We start from the raw sequence: 17,839 nt of genomic DNA, 5'->3' as shown, positions 1-17,839 counted from the left end.
TCTATTTGTATGTATTAGAGATATATTAGGTTAGGATGATATTCTTACAGATAATATAGAAAAAGATAGAATGAATAATATTATGAGTATCATAATATCTCCAGAATATGCTAGGAATATTCTCCATTCTATCTTTTCCTATATTATCTCTAACAATATAATCCTAATCTAATATATCTCTAATACACCAAAGTTGGCTGGTGAATTGCCTTCAGTACCCCGAAAGAGATTGTCACAGCTATCGGTAGGAGATACTCCTGGTCAACACCAGAAAAAAAAAAGATATACATATATATATATATATATATATATATATATATATATATATGTGTGTGAATCTGGTATTATGTGAATCTTGTCTTCCGTATTACTTTTGTGCTTCGTCCCCCCTGTCTTGAATGGACTGAGATAGTATATATATTAACTTGGATATGGAATTTGATACGTACTGGAATTTCCATAAGCAGAAATTCGAGCTCTTATGCTCTTCCTTTCCGCGGGTTTCTCTACGTTTTTCGTCTTTAGTGATTAATGACAATGCAAAGTCCTTTCTCCAATTCTATCTTTTGTTACTTGTGCTTATTTGTTCACGTAGTTATTTGACCACACATCTAATTGCTTATCCCTTCTTTGATTCATTTTGCGAATCACATACTTTGGTAGGACTTTGTTGTGGACCGGCTATCTCCTTTATTACATGCTTATTTGGGCTTTTTACAATAAGTTGTCATAATCTCTCGGATAATGGACTTTAGTTGTATAAATTACGTCGATTATAAATCACTTTAGTTTAATCCTAATAAGTGTATTTTTGAAAGTGTTAGTAAAACGGTATGAAATATAGTAATGAAATGGATCGGGTGAGAAATAAGTCGAAAGAGGTTTTGGGCTATTTTAAGTAGTTTCTCGGAAATAAGCGTAAAGAGCCTTTAATTATAATATTGTCAATTTTTATTTAGTCATTTAATTTTTGCCTCATCATCAGGTACCCATAAGGCTAGTAGACAACTTTGAGGTGTCTACAGAAGCCCCCACTTTGACTGAGTCTGAGTAAGACGAAAGTCAAAGTAGTCGGGGCGGGATAGATAAAGGATAAGAAACGTACCTGGGCCTCTTATTTACCTGTCTGGAGTAGCTGGAATCTTTCTACTGGAATGAAACTGGAACTGGTGCAACGAAACTTTGTCTCTAACTAGGTGACCTATAGGTTTGGAGATTCCATCTTTCTACTTGATTCGTTAATTTTCCATACTTCATGTGACTACTGGTTTAAATGAGCAGAACTCTCTATTTATCAAGTTTGTCAAATTTTCATATCTCAAATAACCACTAGATGTGCATAAACTCATATGATCACCATTTTTAGCAAATATTGTCATCCATTTCCATTGAGGCTAGAAAACTAGCTCAAAAACATTAAAACCATATTCCTAGTCCACCCGTGCCCAAACTTACCAAATGAAACACGGGAGCGCACACTCCATGCCCTTAAAACAAGATAGGTGACCCTTAGAATGAACTTAAGATGTGAGTCTAAGTACTAATACGAGTTCAAACAGATCCAAATCCAGTTTCAAGACTCTCAAATATTCAAAGAGAAAAATTATGATCTCAAATAGACACAACTACAGTCTCAAAAGACTAAAAAATTCAAATGTCAAAAGGCAAAAATTAACAAGACAAAAAAAAAATCCAGGAAAAGTTGCAATTTAATCAAATGTCAAAAGTCTCAAAAATTCAAAAGACAAAAAAAAAATTCCATTAAAAAAAAAGACAAAAAAAAAAGCTCCAGTCCAAGACACAAATAACAATTGCAGAGTAGTCACTTTTTCATCTCTCAGACGAGTCAATCCAGAGTCACTTTGTCTACATTCCTCTTGGACGATCCTTTCATTCATTTAGGTGAGTAAGAGAGGCACACAGGTCTCCAGTGTCTTCTAACACCATAGATCCTTCTACTCCATTCCATTTATCACCCTCGTTTAGCATCTAAGAATTGGGTGGATATACACCACACTTATACGGTCACAAAAGTATTTTATTTCTATAGTATTAGTTTTGGGTAATTAGCCGAACTTGTTACTGTAAAGAGGGCAAAACTCATTTTATAAAATGAATCTCAAAATCCATAAAAAAATAATAAGAAAAAAACTTGGCTCAATCATGACCCATACTAGGTCGGAAGAGAAAAAAAAGGAGAAAAGGAAAACAGGTGTACTAGCTAAGTGACTGTTGCGTGACTGACATGGAAGAATACCTGATGTAACATGGGGACAATCACGACCCACACCAAGTCGAAGAAAAAAAAAGGAAAAAGAAAATACCTGAAGTAACAGGGGGCTACCAAAGTAACAAGGGGCTACAACAAAACATAGAGTGAAGAGTTTCAATTAAGACCAGGGGCATAAGGAAACACTTAGTGCATATGTTTGACTACATTTAGACGGCAGCCGACCAATAATATTATAAGGACTTACAAAGCAATGACAATTCAATAGGCACAACACCTAAGCAGCTAGGACTAGAGTACTATCTCCCTTGCCCAGATCATGCTCAATAGCAGGTTTTTAAAAAAAAAAATTAATAGGACTAGAAATGAGATGTATCATGTGTCCGTGGTCTATTTTAGGAAAAGAATGCATTGTCAATTAGCTAGTGTTTGTCTCCATTGTCTTAAGTACATTAGCATCCTGCATCATTAGCATCATAAGCATTCTATTTGCATTATCAGCATATACTACTTGCGTCTTACATCATAAATTATTTGCATTAATGTCATAATTGTGGAATCAGTTCAGTCGTATTATCAAGCACACTACTTGATTCGAGAAATCGGTAAAACCATAAAAACAAAAATATATAAAAAAAAACAAAAAGAGAGCATAGATTCAGCATCAATCGACTAAGAAAGGAGAAGCACCCATAATTTGGCCAGAAGCTATGTATCAAGCACACAAATTGATTTGCAAGACTAGTAAAACTATCAGTTCAATCGTATAATCAAGCATACGACTTGGCCAGTTAAGATACAAAACGATTAAAAAGGTATGAATTTGAAATCAGTCAATAAGGATACGGAAATACTTACGATCTGATTAGGAGCTTGAACTCGAGAATGGTAATCTGGTCAAGAATCACAAAATCCAACGTAGTTCCTTCAACAGTCGCTCGTCGCCAATCAGCTAGGACAATGGGTACGGCGGCCTCGTTTGCACTGATCCCAGAAAATGATTGAATGAGATTTTAATACTCTGAGCTGAATAGGTGGATCAAGGAAAAAAAGGCAAGAATTTGAAGAGATCAATAAATAAAGGAAGCACTTACTTTGACCGTGCTCCTTCATCAATAATCCGGTCGCTAATCGGGGCTCAAATTACGGCACATCTCTGCTGATTTCACTCTATCTCAGGAGCTAGCAGAATCGACAATCGCCAGTGCTCCTTCATCAGTCGACTCGTCGTCATTCTATTGCTCAGACGATGGCTACAACGGCACAGCTGCTGTCGATCGTGTCCCATATCAGGATAGTATATTTAAGCAATCATTTAAAGAGTATAAATTCGAAATCAAACGACAAAAAAAAGAAGCACTTACTTCGACGGGACTCCTTTCATCAGTCATCCGGTCGCTAATCGGGGCTCAAGTGGCAGCACAAAACCGCTTATCTCATCCCATATAAGGATATTCGAATTGATCTGCGTTTTCTCTGATGAGCAACAACAGACGAATAAAAAAACAATTCATTTACAAAGTGATAATTGCTTGGAGCTTTGCTAAGCAACAATGGAGGAATTTGATAAAATTAATTAGAAAACAGGAAGAAAATACCTTAAGTCATAATACGGAGGAAAATTCGAGAAAGTCCGTGATCAAGGTCAATATCAGATTCGGCGGAGCTCCATCATCGACCATCTTATCGCCAATCAAGCGATGGCTATGGCAGTACAACTTCAGGTGATCGATCTCGTCCCACATCAGGACCGTGCGATCGATTGCTTGGAACTTCATTAAGCAAAAATGAAGGAATTAAAAACAGAGAAATTGAAGAAAACCATAACAAATCAAATTTTCTGGTGCGGCAGAAACAAAGCCAATGATAAGTTAAAGAGGCTTATCTAATTAATTTGGGAACAATATTCGGTCCACTTATTTCTCACCCCGCATTTTAATTAAGTATATCAATGGCTTTACATCCACTTTTGTAAAATAAAATTATACATCTCTATTTTTGCGAAATAAAATTTTGCAATTTTCAAACTTATCGGTCGGCGGGCTCTAACACGCATCTAAGTTTGTAAAATAAAATTTTACGATCTTACCCATCCTTTTTCAAAATAAAATTTTGAAATCCTTTCACTACTACAAAAATCATCATAGACATCGGACATTTTCATCAATAGGCATCGGATTTTCAACCGATGCACAGTTGACACATGTATATTCTTTTTGCTTATGCATCGGTCTTAAGTCTGATGTCTATTCGAAAATAGACATCAGACTTTAGGAAGTCCGATGTCTATATCTTATATAGACATTAGATATTAACAAAAATCTGATGTCTATTTAAGACTATGGACATCAGATAAATTACGCTATTGTTGCCAAATACATTAATCCTACACATAATCACAAATGCAAGATGATTCAATAATCAACCGCAAATATTTTATAAAAGTAATCGGTTATTCCAAGTCAATTACCAAAAGATCTTTAACCAGCTAATGTATCAACAAAAACAGAAACCAATGCTTCATCAAAAACTTCACTTTCAAATCCATACTTAGCCGTAAGAGTATTTGCTATCTTGAATACTGCAACCAAAGCAGCCAATGTCACTGAAATTTCTCCTTAACTCGTACTCCTTGACCTTCACATTAGCCTTTTCACCTCTTACAATCACACATCGAGCAACCTTTTCACACAATCTCTGCCCAGATTTATATGACTGGTAAGCAAGCTTTCCTGCTCCTTTGTTTATCACTTCTGTTATGTGTACAACAAAAAATGATTACAACAAACGATTATAAATTACAACAGGAAAAAAAAAGAGCAACTACCCAACTTAATCATCACAGTCAATTAAACCATACCAGCTATAATCTCTTGACGCCTTGTACAGCTTCAGAACCATTTTTTTTGTATTCTGCAAAATTAGTCGTTTTCGAATTAATTGATACCCGATTAGCTAAGAATGATCATTTTATTATTATAATTTTAGTACACCAAACATCAGCACCCACCTTCTTGATTGCTCCATAGAGCTGCAGCTTGTGTGTTCAATGGCGAGCTAGAGCTGATGTTTGGCTCTGCAATTGAACATAAACCAGATTGCATTCGTCATGTCGGATAACATAGCCAGGAATACCATGATCAATTTGTCTCAAGATAGTATTAACAGACTAATCCAAATAAGAAGTAAAGAGGAATACCATGATCAATTTGTCTCAAGACGGTACTATTAACAATACCAACAGTATTTATATATTAGAAAGGCAGGCAAGACTTGGGATGGATGTGTGAGAGCACCCTCTTTAAGTACCAATAGGCCTGAGCGCCTGACCACATCATCAGAAGGTGGTAAATAATGTCATATAAGATACATACCATAACTCGGGTATAGTCCCATCTTGTTTTCACCTCAGTGGTAGGCTTTTGTATAAGGAGGAGCACCACCCATCGCTGTTTTCATGAACTCTTGCCAACTTCACTTTCTCCTCCATCAATTTGTTTTTCTTCAAGGAGTTCGTTTTTTATCAGCCTGCAGGCAGAACCCCCTTGCTTCCTAATATGATAACAGAGATTTTTTTTTTTAAATACGAGTAGATTTCAGAACATAAAACGGCTCAGTATTTATGTGAGACAATCAGACCTGAAACGACTATTTTTGCAACGAAAAACCTTAGTGAACATGATCTGAAAAAAGAGATGACAAACCACTCACCCTAACCATAACAAGTGACCTGTATGAGTTGAATCCCAACTGACCCATGCTTGAAATAATCTGACACTAAGCTTTCCATTTCCTCTTGTAAGTTCTTATTCTCCTCCTTGTATTCACCAGCTTTAGTTATTAGCTGATTAAATCATTGGTATAATCAATTTGTCAGATTTGACAGCTCTTTTAGCTTCCTAAAAGTACAAAGCTTAGAATAGAAAAAGGCAGACTATGACTTGCATTCCATCGGCTTACATTCCTCAACATATTAATATTATCACCAGAGCAACCAAGATGAAAAATGATAATCGAATTCTCCATATAACACAACATATCACTAGTATCACCCAAAAAAATGATCATCAAATTCTCCATATGAATTCAAAAGGCTTGACTTACTTTAATAATCAGAACCAACTAAAGTAAAGAACATATACAGATCAAGGAGTAAAAGTAAGAATGAATGTAATAATTATACCAGAAAAAGAATGAATGTAATAAGCAAAAGCACCAATTCTGGTGATTTCGCAAGGCAATTTAAGATTGCCAGGGGAATCAGAATCTTCGACAGCAGTTACAGACGATTTGCAGGTGACCTCTTCAACCAATGTACAACAAACCCTAACCATTAAAAATTATGCAAACAAAATCAAACAAAAAAATCAGTAAAATTCAAATCTTGTATCAACCAAAACTGAAAATTAAGATTAGGTTAACAAAATTAATAACCCCAACTGAAAATTTGAAATAAGAAGTCAAAATCCAAACAAAAAAACCTTAAATTAAGAAAAATACGAGGTAGAGATGCAGACAAGTACCGGAGTGAGGAGAAGACGACGAGTGAGGAGCAGTGATGGTGGCGGTGGTGATAGTGGAGCAGCGGTGGATAATATGGAGGAATGGGTGAGAGTGGAGGGCGGTGAATCGGTCAATACAGGGAGGAATAGGTGAGACAGTGAATGAGTTTTCTATTTTTTTCACAAAAATTGTAGGGAGTGAAGTGAAAGAGCGGTGGATAATTTGTTAGCAAATTTTCAATTTTGTTTCAATGAAAAGTTATGCGCCTAGATTTTTTCAGTTATACATCAGTTTTAGGAACTCCGATGCGTATTATATGAATTAAATTGAATATTAAAGTCTATTTTAGTTAGGCATACATTTTTGTACAAGTCTGATGTCTATACAAAGGAATAAACATCAGATTTTTGAAAATATCCGATGTATAAACTTATACATCAGATTTTTACATAAATCTGATGCCTATTAAGTGATGTCTATGACGTATTTTGTAGTAGTGTTTGGTCGGCAGGCCCGGACATGCATTTGAGTTCTTAAAATAAAATTTTTTGAACTTCCTCTTTGCGAAATAAAATTTTGCAAATCCTAGTTTGTAAAATCAAATTTTACATTCTAATCCCTTTTCAAAATAAAATTTTGAATTCCTTGGTCGGCAAGCCCTGACATGCAATCGAGCTTGTGAAATCAAATTTTGCAGGTTCACCCTTAAGCAAAACAAAGTTTTGCTTTTCCAGATCCAGATTAGCTATACAAAGTTTAGCTATACAAGATTCCAGACCAGCCAAACAAAGTTTGGCCATTCCAGATTCCAAACCAACAAAACAAAGTTTTGCTTTACCCAGATTCCAGACCGGCGAAACAAAGTTTTGCCATACTGGGCTTCAGTTGGTGAAACAAAGTTTTACGACTCCATTCATTGACAAAACAAAGTTTTGTCGTGGAATCCTGCATCAAATTTGAACAAAGTTTGGCTATACTGATTCTGAAAACGTGAAACAAAGTTTCACTATGCCAGTTTTAGACCAACGAAATAAAGTTTCGTTGCACCAGTTCCAGTTTCATTCCAGATTAGTAAAACAAAGTTTTGCTTTTGCATCTGCATTCCAAATACTCCCGCATGGTAAATAAGAGGCCTGTGACGTTTCTTATCCTTTATCTCGTCCCGAGGGACTACTTTGACTTTCGTCTTACTCGGACTCGATCAAAGTGGGGGCTTCTAGACACCTCAAAGTTGTCTACTAGCCTTATGGATGCCGATAATGAGCGCTAAAATTAAATGACTAAATAAAAATTGTGATGTTATAATTAAAGCGCTTCTTTCGCTATTTTTAAACTACTTAAAATAGCCCAAAACCTCTTTTTACTTATTTCTCACCCGGTCCATTTCATTACTATATTTGATACCATTTGACTAACACCTTCAAAAATACACTTATTAAGATTAAACTAAAGTGATTTATAATCGAACCAATTTATACAACTAATGTCCATTATCCGAGAGATTATGACAACTTATTGTAAAAAGCCCAAATAAGCATGTAATAAAGGAGATAGCCGGTCCACAACAAAGTCCTACCAAAGTATGTGATTCGCAAAATGAATCAAAGAAGGGATAAGCAATTTGATGTGTGGTCAAATAACCACGTGAACAAATAAGCACCAGTAACAAAAGATAGGAATTGGAGAAAGGACTTTGCATTGTCATTAATCACTAAAGACGAAAAACGTAGAGAAACCCGCGGAAAGAAAGAGCATAAGAGCTCAAATTTCTGCTTATGGAAATTCCAGTATGTATCAAATTCCATATCCAAGTTAATATATATACTATCTCAGTCCATTCAAGACACGGGGGGCGAAGCACAAAAGTAATACCGAAGACAAGATTCACATAATACCAGATTCACATAATACCAGATTCAATACCACGAACACTCATACAAATTACCATCTCAAATATACTAATCCAGTTTCAAGATCAAACCATTCAAATAAATCGTCCCGGTTAATATAAAGCAAGATAAGAAATGATAATTTACTTACAAAACAAATTCATTAATCATCAACATCCACATGTAGGCGTCATTTGGATTCAAATAAGTTTTTCTTTACTCTTTCTTTTATCTAATTCTTTTATCATTTTTATTTATTTTCTCTATTTATCAGATTGACTAACCTAGTTTATTTCTCTTTGTATATAATTTGTATCGTTTTTCTTATTCTTTTGATAAATTTCGTCAAATATATAATATTACAAATAAATAGTAGAGACAAATCAGTTTGATGGGCGGTCAGATCTTTAACACCTTCCCCGATCGCATTTTTATCCCCGAATCCGCAATCTTTGGTTTAGGCCGGAGTGACGGATTAGTCCCCATACCAGGGATCAAAACAGGCCTTTTCCGTTAACCCTGTTTTTGTATGTTTTTTATAAAACCTACTGGCGACTCCATATTATTTATCTTATCGCCAAAAAGGAGATTTTTTTCAGGGATCTCACAAATGTTCACGTCTAATGGACCGGGGACGATGACTATTGGCGTCTGATTTGGGCTGAGACAAGGACTCTGGACGTCAACAAGGACTCGTCGTCCTCACCATGTGGAACGTGTAAACTCAACGTCCCTTGCCAGCTACCAACGAGCTAACTCATCGTCTCACTCCCCACCCAACGTTGAATTTCAACGTCCATAGCCATTCGGGACATTGAGATTCAACGTCCTAAGCCCTCCATCACGTTCAAATTAATTGTCCTTCACCCTCATCACCTTTCTCACAACAATCACCAACAACAAATCCGACAATAACCGAGTTGCAACAACAACATCAACAAGAGATGCAACAATAATAACAATAACAATAACATTAACAAGTGGTGGTGTTGTGGTGGTCGGTGTTGGTGTTGTGGTGCTGTTCGTTTGTGGTGGTGCGTAAAGCTGATGATGCGTGGTGGTGGTGGTAGTTGTCGATTGGGAAACTGGGAGAGAAAAAGAGTTGAGTGATTGAAAGAGAGGGCAAAGGGCCTGGTGGTGGTGGTCCGAGGGTGGCGAGTGCGGCAGGCTAGTCTGGTGGTGGTGGTCGGATGCGGCAGTGGGTGTGGGTGTGGCCACCGTGTAGGTGGGTGTGAGAAATTTGGTGAGTTTGGTTGTTTAGAGGGGAAGAGAGAGTTTAAGGGTAAGTCCGTCTTTTTAAAAACAAAACATCGATGATTCGTTATAAAACGTCGACGACCTTTTACAAGTCGGATTGTTAAATAGGTACTTTAATTCAACTTATATCGTCATTATTCTCCCCACATGGAAGCTGGTGAACTAACTATTAAGACTACAAATACTAAAGTCCTTGTTAATTACAAAAACAGTCAATAGCAAACTATACCTACAAAAGAGTTACTTCCTCCGTTCCATTTAATTCTTTATGTTTGCTTTATGCACATATGTTAATGCACGTTTTCATTTGTTCATATCTTCAGCTACATGTTACTAAAAATTATAAAAGTTTGATTTTCATAATCTATTCGGTGAGACGATTTAAACAAGATCTCACATGACTATCTTTTAAGTTATATATTAGAAGTTGTATTGGAGATTTTTCTTACGAATGAATAGTGCCCAAAAAGCAAACGTATAGAAATAAATGGAACGGAGGAAGCATATATTACTCTTATTTTTATTTAAAGTGTTATGCGGAAGCGTGAATATTATGTGTTGGGCCTCTGTTGCACCGTTGTCCACAACCCATAATAATACGATATTATCCGCTTTGGGCCAAGCCCTCACGGATTTACTCTTGGGCTCCTTCCCAAAAGGCCTCGTACTATTATATTTTATAGACAATTATAAAGATCTTCCATCTTTATTCTACTGATGTGGGACATGGGTTTACACCCTAACATAAACTTTCGCGAAGCCAATTTTTTAGATTTTCTCTATAATTTTTTATTCTATTGTGGAATATTCTTTCCGCCCTGTTCAATTGTTTCCCGAGTAGGGTCTGAACACAAAGCTTTAGGGGGTTTTTGGTAAATTGCAGATTGATAAATTTTCAGCATATTCAATGCTTTTAGCATGTTTGATTCACAAATATACTAATTTGAGTGTTTGGTAAATAACATATTATTGAAACAGTAGATTGGAGCCCAATCTACTATTTTCCAATATGTAGCTCCTATCAGCATATTCACATTAGTAGATTGTGAAAAATGAATATGTTAACAATATACACATAAATACAACAATATATTAACCTAAATCTGCTAATTACCAAACACTTCTACTAAATCTGCTAATTGAAATATAATAGTCACATCTATCAATCCAATCTGTCATTTATAATCTGCTTGACCAATCTGCTTCTGCTAATATTAATCTGTAACACCCGCATTTATTTATGAGCCTTTAGCAAGACATTATCAAGTAAATAAAGGTGTTACCATCTCAGTTGCCTGAGGTAGTAAGTATAAAGACAAACAATTACAAAGTACTTTAAGGCGATATAAATTAAAGTGCCTCAAAAGGTTTTATTACAAAATTCCAGCGAGATAAATAAATAATACAAAGTACGTTTAAAACAACTGCAGCGGAAATTAAACTAAATAGTTCCTGAATAATCTAAGGCGATCTCTTGACTCAAGTGATGATCTCTTCCCAAGCTCCCCCTTTAAGCATCCATCACTTCACATAGCTAACCTGAAATCAATCTGCTCCCCAATATTTGGTTTACCACAGGTGTTCACGAATACACGGTCAACCATGAGGTTGAGTAGGATAACCAAACAAAAATAATAATACGATAACCTGCAATAAGATACGATAAAGAAATACAAGCTAAGACCGTTTAAATCACACGGCCGAACCGTTTGCCACGACACACCACACCGAACCACAACAACCGACACCACACAGTGTACTCCTTAGGTCCACGACAAACTCCGAACACCGCCGTGCCTGGCCGGCCAAAACCGTACAGGACCACGGCTCTTCCATATCCCCGTGCCTGACAGGCCAAATAATCTCAATAGCAACGCCAATCCTCTTTCACAATACCAACCAACAATAGAGAACCAACCAACAATAATAATATTATGATTATAAGATGCATAAGACGACAATTATAACAATATGATCAAGACAACAATTATGACAATATGCTTAAGACAACAATTATAGCAATAATCCATCTTTTAACAATTCACCAATTACCAATTAAACATAGTTGAGTAGTTTACCTACCTTTAGCAATTCTTCACAAATCAATCAAATAAATCAAAAATCTTCTTCCATAAATCTACCACCTAATCAATCAATTAAATTACATATGATTATAAACTAATCTTATTAATGAATTTAAGATGTAAACTACCCAAAATAATCCCGCAAAAACCGTCACAACGCATCCCCATAACACAGTTAACCCGACGGTGGTCAAACCCGTCGGTCAACGCCTCCCCACGGCCACGGTCAGTCAACGGTCAAGGGTACCGGTCAAGGTCAAACGTAAATAATTGATGTGAGGCGATAAAATAACTTACCACAATTAATTAGCGCGAGATGATCTGAAAAGCCAGTATTAAGGTTGTCTCACAAAAGCTCTTCCTCACAATTATATGTGTTGAGTTTTTGAGGTGGAATAATTATGATGGTGAGGCATATGGTATGTATTTATATAAATTGGTAGGTAAAGGTGGAAGGTTTTAGGAAGTTGTCTTTAATATTAAACTAATCAAAATATCTAAGATAGGTGGAATAGATAATAAATAATAATAATAATAATAATAATAATAATAATAATAATAATAATAAATAATAATAATAATAATAATAGTAATAATAAATAATAGTAATAATAATAATAATAATAATAATAATAATAATAATAATAACAATAATAATAATAATAATAATAATAATAATAATAATAATAATAATAATAATAATAATAATAATAATAATAAGATTTTGGATCATATGAGAATGGCACAAGCGTGAGAACGGTGAGAACGCGCGTCAGTCGTTGGATCTTGTTTGACGCAGCTAATCTATGGGCCTATAACGCGCGCTCCTTTACCAAAACATGAGGGCTTTGTCTTTCTTTTTCCCTGAAATTTACCTCGCGCTTCTTCGTTAAACTTTCAACCATGGATTTCGACCTTCTTTGTTAAGCTTTCAACTATTTCTCTCTCCTTATTCTCTGTAGAGTTGCATTTTCGTCTTTCTGTTGGATTTTCTCTTACCTATTTCGTCATGAAGGTATATACTGTTTAGCTTCAAGCTTTTTCGATTTCGTCCTTAATTTATTTAGTCAGTTTTATGTAACTCTACTGTAACCTAAATTAATGTTTCTTATGTTCATTTTGCCGGATTATTCATTTATTGATGAATTTTGAGTTCAGTATTGTTGTTAAAATCGAAATTTGCGTTTTGATTTGCATGCTATCGGAATTTGTATTTGTCGTATTGTTTGTTGATTTCGTAACTTGCTTATACATTTCGATTTGTTTGTTGTTTTTTAGTTTGATCTAATTTGTGCTTTTTTGGATTTTTGTTGAATTTTAAGTACTTTTAACGTAAGTAGCATCAATTTAAGACTGCATGCAAAAGGTCATAATTGCGTGCACATTATTGTTGTAGATCATGCACATTTCAATAAAACTGATAGGACATTTATTCGTGAAACGTGTACAACACAACACAACACAACTCATTAATATTACATGCAAAACTACTTTCAGTTATTGAAGCGCAAAGGCGATCCTGGAACTGTTACACGCCGTATTTCTCCGAGGTTGAACAACCTCAGTCCTACTGTTGATGATCCTACTCCAACGTTCTCCCGTATTACCACCCGGATGTCCCTAAAAGTTTTGTTGATGTCCTTCGACACCTTGATTACAATCAATGGTGTGCTCTGGAAGATGGTTTTTCTTCATTGTTCTGGCTAAGGGTTACAAGGCTTCCTTTACGCCTTGGTTATTGGTTAATTGAGAACTACAACCCGTATTCGGATTTCATCATTCTACCTGATAAACAGCGCTTTCGTGTTTCTGCTTCTTGTATTCATGATGCTGTTGGCCTCCCAATTGGAGGAGAACCTTTTTACTTTCATGTTGTACTGACGAAGATGCAGAATGTGATGCATTTTACGCGCATTGGAAAGCTCAATTTCATGTTGATGGTCAAGTGGATATCAAGACCCTTGCAGAGCATATTATTTGTCATGATGAATATAGTGATCAATTTAAGATTAATTTTGTGGTGCTTGCTGTGTCTTTGTTAATGCGCAACAATCGAAGCCGTCAAATCACCATGTACTAAAATCGGCGAGAAATGTATCCGCCATTGGTCGCCTTGATTGGTGTCAATTTGTCATGGAGAGTTTGCGGTATAACACAAAGGATTGGGTCAAGAAGGGAAAGAAGAATCACTTTGGTGGACCTCTCCTGTTTCTAATGGTACAAATCTTCGGTTACATTTATTGTTAGTTATTATGGTTTTAAAACTCGCCATTTTCCGATCCATAATCCTGTTTTTACTTGCAACTTGTTTATGTTGACCGTGTTGTCCATGAAAAACGATTCGTAGAAAGAGATTACTATACTCTTTTGAATTGGACATCCTTCACTTTTCTCAAGGGAAAAGCGGAGATGGAAGTGGTCGATTTGGTCTTGGTCGTGTAAAAGGTCGACCGATGGAAAGAATTAGATTTTCTAATCCATGTAGACAAGTGGTTGAAAAAGTGCGGAGAGTGTCGAGGGATGTTAGTACTGATACAAAATCTCCAATTTCGTACTCGTCTCCGGAGGTATATCCATTGATTCTCGAAGTATTAACTATTCCTTTTCAAGATTCACTTTGAAATATTTTCTTTGTACCTTCATAGTACTAAAGATGTACCTTCATAGTACTAAAGATATACCTTCATATTGTGCCTTGTCCAGGAGTTTGCAGATGACTAAACTGCTTCCGGAAAGAGAGTCATGGAAGATATGGTTGTGTTAGATGAGAAATAGGCGGTTGGTTTGCAATGTTTCCCAGGTGAAGAGTGTGTCAAATGTGGCCCATTCAAGAATCGAATTTGTATATTTGACATATGGTGGTGGTACCGAAGATGTGTCGTGTGCACCGCCGTGGGAATCCAAACACTAGATGAGGATGAACAGTTTATTGCTGTAGCAAATGCAGCTGAGAAAGCGTACAAATTGAAACTTACTCGTGCTAAACACAGAGAACAATGTGCTAAGTGGAGAAATTCATCCGTACCTGTCACTGATGAATTTTCGTTCGATTTAGGATTGGAGAAAGACTTTGCTGAGAGTGAGACAAGGTTAGCCGCAGCTAAAGGGGTTAAACGAGAAAGTAAATGTTGAAAGAATACTTCAGAGATATAAAATTGGGGAAGAACAATGCGAAGGTGTTTCTAAAGGTAGAAAAAATAATTCATGCACATTAATCCGAATGAATTTTTAACAGTAAAGCAGTATAAATATCTGAAATCAAAACATCAAAATTATATTGCTGTTGAACAATTAAGTGATCCAAATTAAACATTATATTAGAGTTGTGATAAAGAAGAAACGAAATTGAAAAGAAAATACCTTAGTATAACGGAGGAAATTGGGCGTAACGTAAAATTATACTGTTGTTGAACAATTCTCCTATGACAACGTCTATACTGGTAATGTAAAACGACTGAGCTAAAAACTGGTTACTACTTTCTTTTTTCTTTTAGGTAGTTACTTACTAGTGTATTGTAACTGTTAAAAAATAAGGGAAATGATAAATACATTTAATACCCTAAAATAGTTACTTAGTTACCTTGTAGCTTTGCCAGTGCAGTCCCCGAAAGGGGTGGCGTACATGGTCCATGTGTTGGTGCGGGAATGCATGGGCCCGGGGCGGATTCAACCCCCTCGTCATCAAAAAAAAAAAAAAAAAAAAAGACACCCGATGGACTGAGTGAACCCTTTTTGGGGGGGCCGGGTATCCTAAAGCGGGACGGGAAAGGGTTTAGGGTTTGAATAGGGGGACCGCTACCGCGGATCCCCCTAATCAAACCCTAAACCCTTTCCCCTACTTCTCATTTGAAGGCGGCAAGACAAAAAGACACCCTAGAGGGGCCGAGTGAACCCTTTTTGGGGGGGCTGGGTATCCTAAAACGGGACGGGAAAGGGTATAGGCTTTGATTAGGCGGACCGCTACCGCGGATTCTCCGAATTAAACCCTAAACCCTTTCCCTTACTTCTCATTTGAAGGCGGCATGACAAAAAGACACCCTAGAGGGGCCGAGTGAACCCTTTTTGGGGGGCCGGGTATCCTAAAACGGGACGGGAATGGGTTTAGGGTTTGATTAGGCGGACCACTACCACGGAACCCCCTAATCAAACCCTAAACCATTTCCCTTGTTTCTCATTCGAAGGCGGCAAGACAAAAAGACGCCCTAGAGGGGCCGAGTGAACCCTTTTTTGGGGGGCCGGGTATCCTAAAACGGGACAGGAAAGGGTTTAGGGTTTGATTAGGCGGACCGCTACCGCGGATTCCTCTAATCAAACCCTAAACGCTTTCACTTGCTTCTCATTTGAAGGCGGCAAGACAAAAAGACATCTTAGAGGGGCCGAGTGAACCCTTTTTGGGGGGACCGGGTATCCTAAAACGGGACGGGAAAGGGTTTAAGGCTTGATTAGGCGGACCGCTACCGCGCATCCCCCTAATCAAATCCTAAACCCTTACCCTTACTTCTCAATCGAAGGCGGCAAGACAAAAAGACACCCTAGAGGGGCCGAGTGAACCCTTTTTTGGGGGACCGGGTATCCTAAAACGGGACGGGAAAGGGTTTAGGGTTTGATTAGGCGGACCGCTACCGCGGATCCCCCTAATCCAACCCAAAACCCTTTCCCTTGCTTGTCATTCGAAGGGGGCAAAAAAAAAAGACACCCTAGAGGGGCCGAGTGAACCCTTTTTGGGGGGCCGGGTATCCTGAAATGGGACGGGAAAGGGTTTAGGGTTTGATTAGGCATACCGCTACCGCAGATGCCCCTAATCAAACCATACACCCTTTCCCTTGCTTGTCATTCGAAGGCGGTAAGAGAAAAAGACACCCTAGAGGGGCCGAGTGAACCCTTTTTTGGGGGGCCGGGTATCCTAAAACGGGACGGGAAAGGGTTTAGGGTTTGATTAGGTTGACCACTACCGCAGATCCCCCTAATCAAACCCTATACCCTTTCCCTTGCTTCTCATTCGCAGGCGGCAAGACAAAAAGACACCCTAGATGGGCCGAGTGAACCCTTTTTGGGGGGACCGGGTATCCTAAAACGGGACGGGAAAGGGTTTAGGGTTTGATTAGGCGGACCGCTACCACGGATCCCCCTAATCCAACCCTAAACCCTTTCCCTTGCTTGTCATTCGAAGGCGGCAAGACAAAAAGACACCCTAGAGGGGCCGAGTGAACCCTTTTTTGGGGGGCCGGGTATCCTAAAATGGAACGGGAAAGGGTTTAGGGTTTGATTAGGCGGACCGCTACCGCAGATCCCCCTAATCAAACCCTAAACCCTTTCCCTTGCTTTTCAATTGAAGGCGGCAAGAAAAAAAGACACCCTAGGGCCGAGTGAACCCTTTTTTTCAGCGGGTATCCTAAAACGGGACGGGAAAGGGTTTAGGGTTTGATTAGACGGACCGCTACCGCGAATCCCCCTAATCAAACCCCAAACCCTTTCCCTTGCTTCTCATTTAAAGGCGATAATACAAAAAGACACCCTGGAGGGGCTGAGTGAACCCTTTGGGGAGGGGGGGGTGCGGTTATCCTAAAGCGGGACGGGAAAGGGTTTAGGGTTTAATTAGGAGGACCGCTACCGCGGATCCCCCTAATCAAACCCCAAACCCTTTCCCTTGCTTCTCATTTGAAGGCGGCAATACAAAAAGACACCCTAGAGGGGCCGAGTGAACCCTTTGGGGGTGGGGGGGGGGGGGGGGGGTGGTTGTTATCTCAAAGCGGGACGGGAAAGGGTTTAGGGTTTCAATAGGTGGACCGCTACCATAGATTCCCCAAATCAAACCCTAAACCTTTTCCTCTGCTTCTCTTTTGAAGGCGGCAAGACAAAAAGACACCCTAGAGGGG

General features: G+C 37.8%; 1 long non-coding RNA gene across 1 annotated transcript; it reads right to left on the bottom strand.

Annotated features, from left to right (window-relative positions):
- Nucleotides 1–1,538: 1,538 nt before the first annotated feature.
- LOC141634351 (uncharacterized) lies at nt 1,539–4,164 on the bottom strand. Its single transcript, XR_012539072.1, has 3 exons — nt 3,595–4,164; nt 3,325–3,497; nt 1,539–3,214 (listed from the first exon to the last, which is right to left on the bottom strand). It is a non-coding gene; the product is annotated as an uncharacterized LOC141634351 (long non-coding RNA).
- Between the last annotated feature and the right edge of the window lie 13,675 nt (nt 4,165–17,839).

The sequence above is a fragment of the Silene latifolia genome, chromosome Y (assembly GCF_048544455.1).
Source record: "Silene latifolia isolate original U9 population chromosome Y, ASM4854445v1, whole genome shotgun sequence".
NCBI classification, from domain to species: domain Eukaryota; kingdom Viridiplantae; phylum Streptophyta; class Magnoliopsida; order Caryophyllales; family Caryophyllaceae; genus Silene; species Silene latifolia.
The sequence above is the reverse complement of the archived record's forward strand: the minus strand, read 5'-3'. Positions and strand labels throughout refer to the sequence as shown.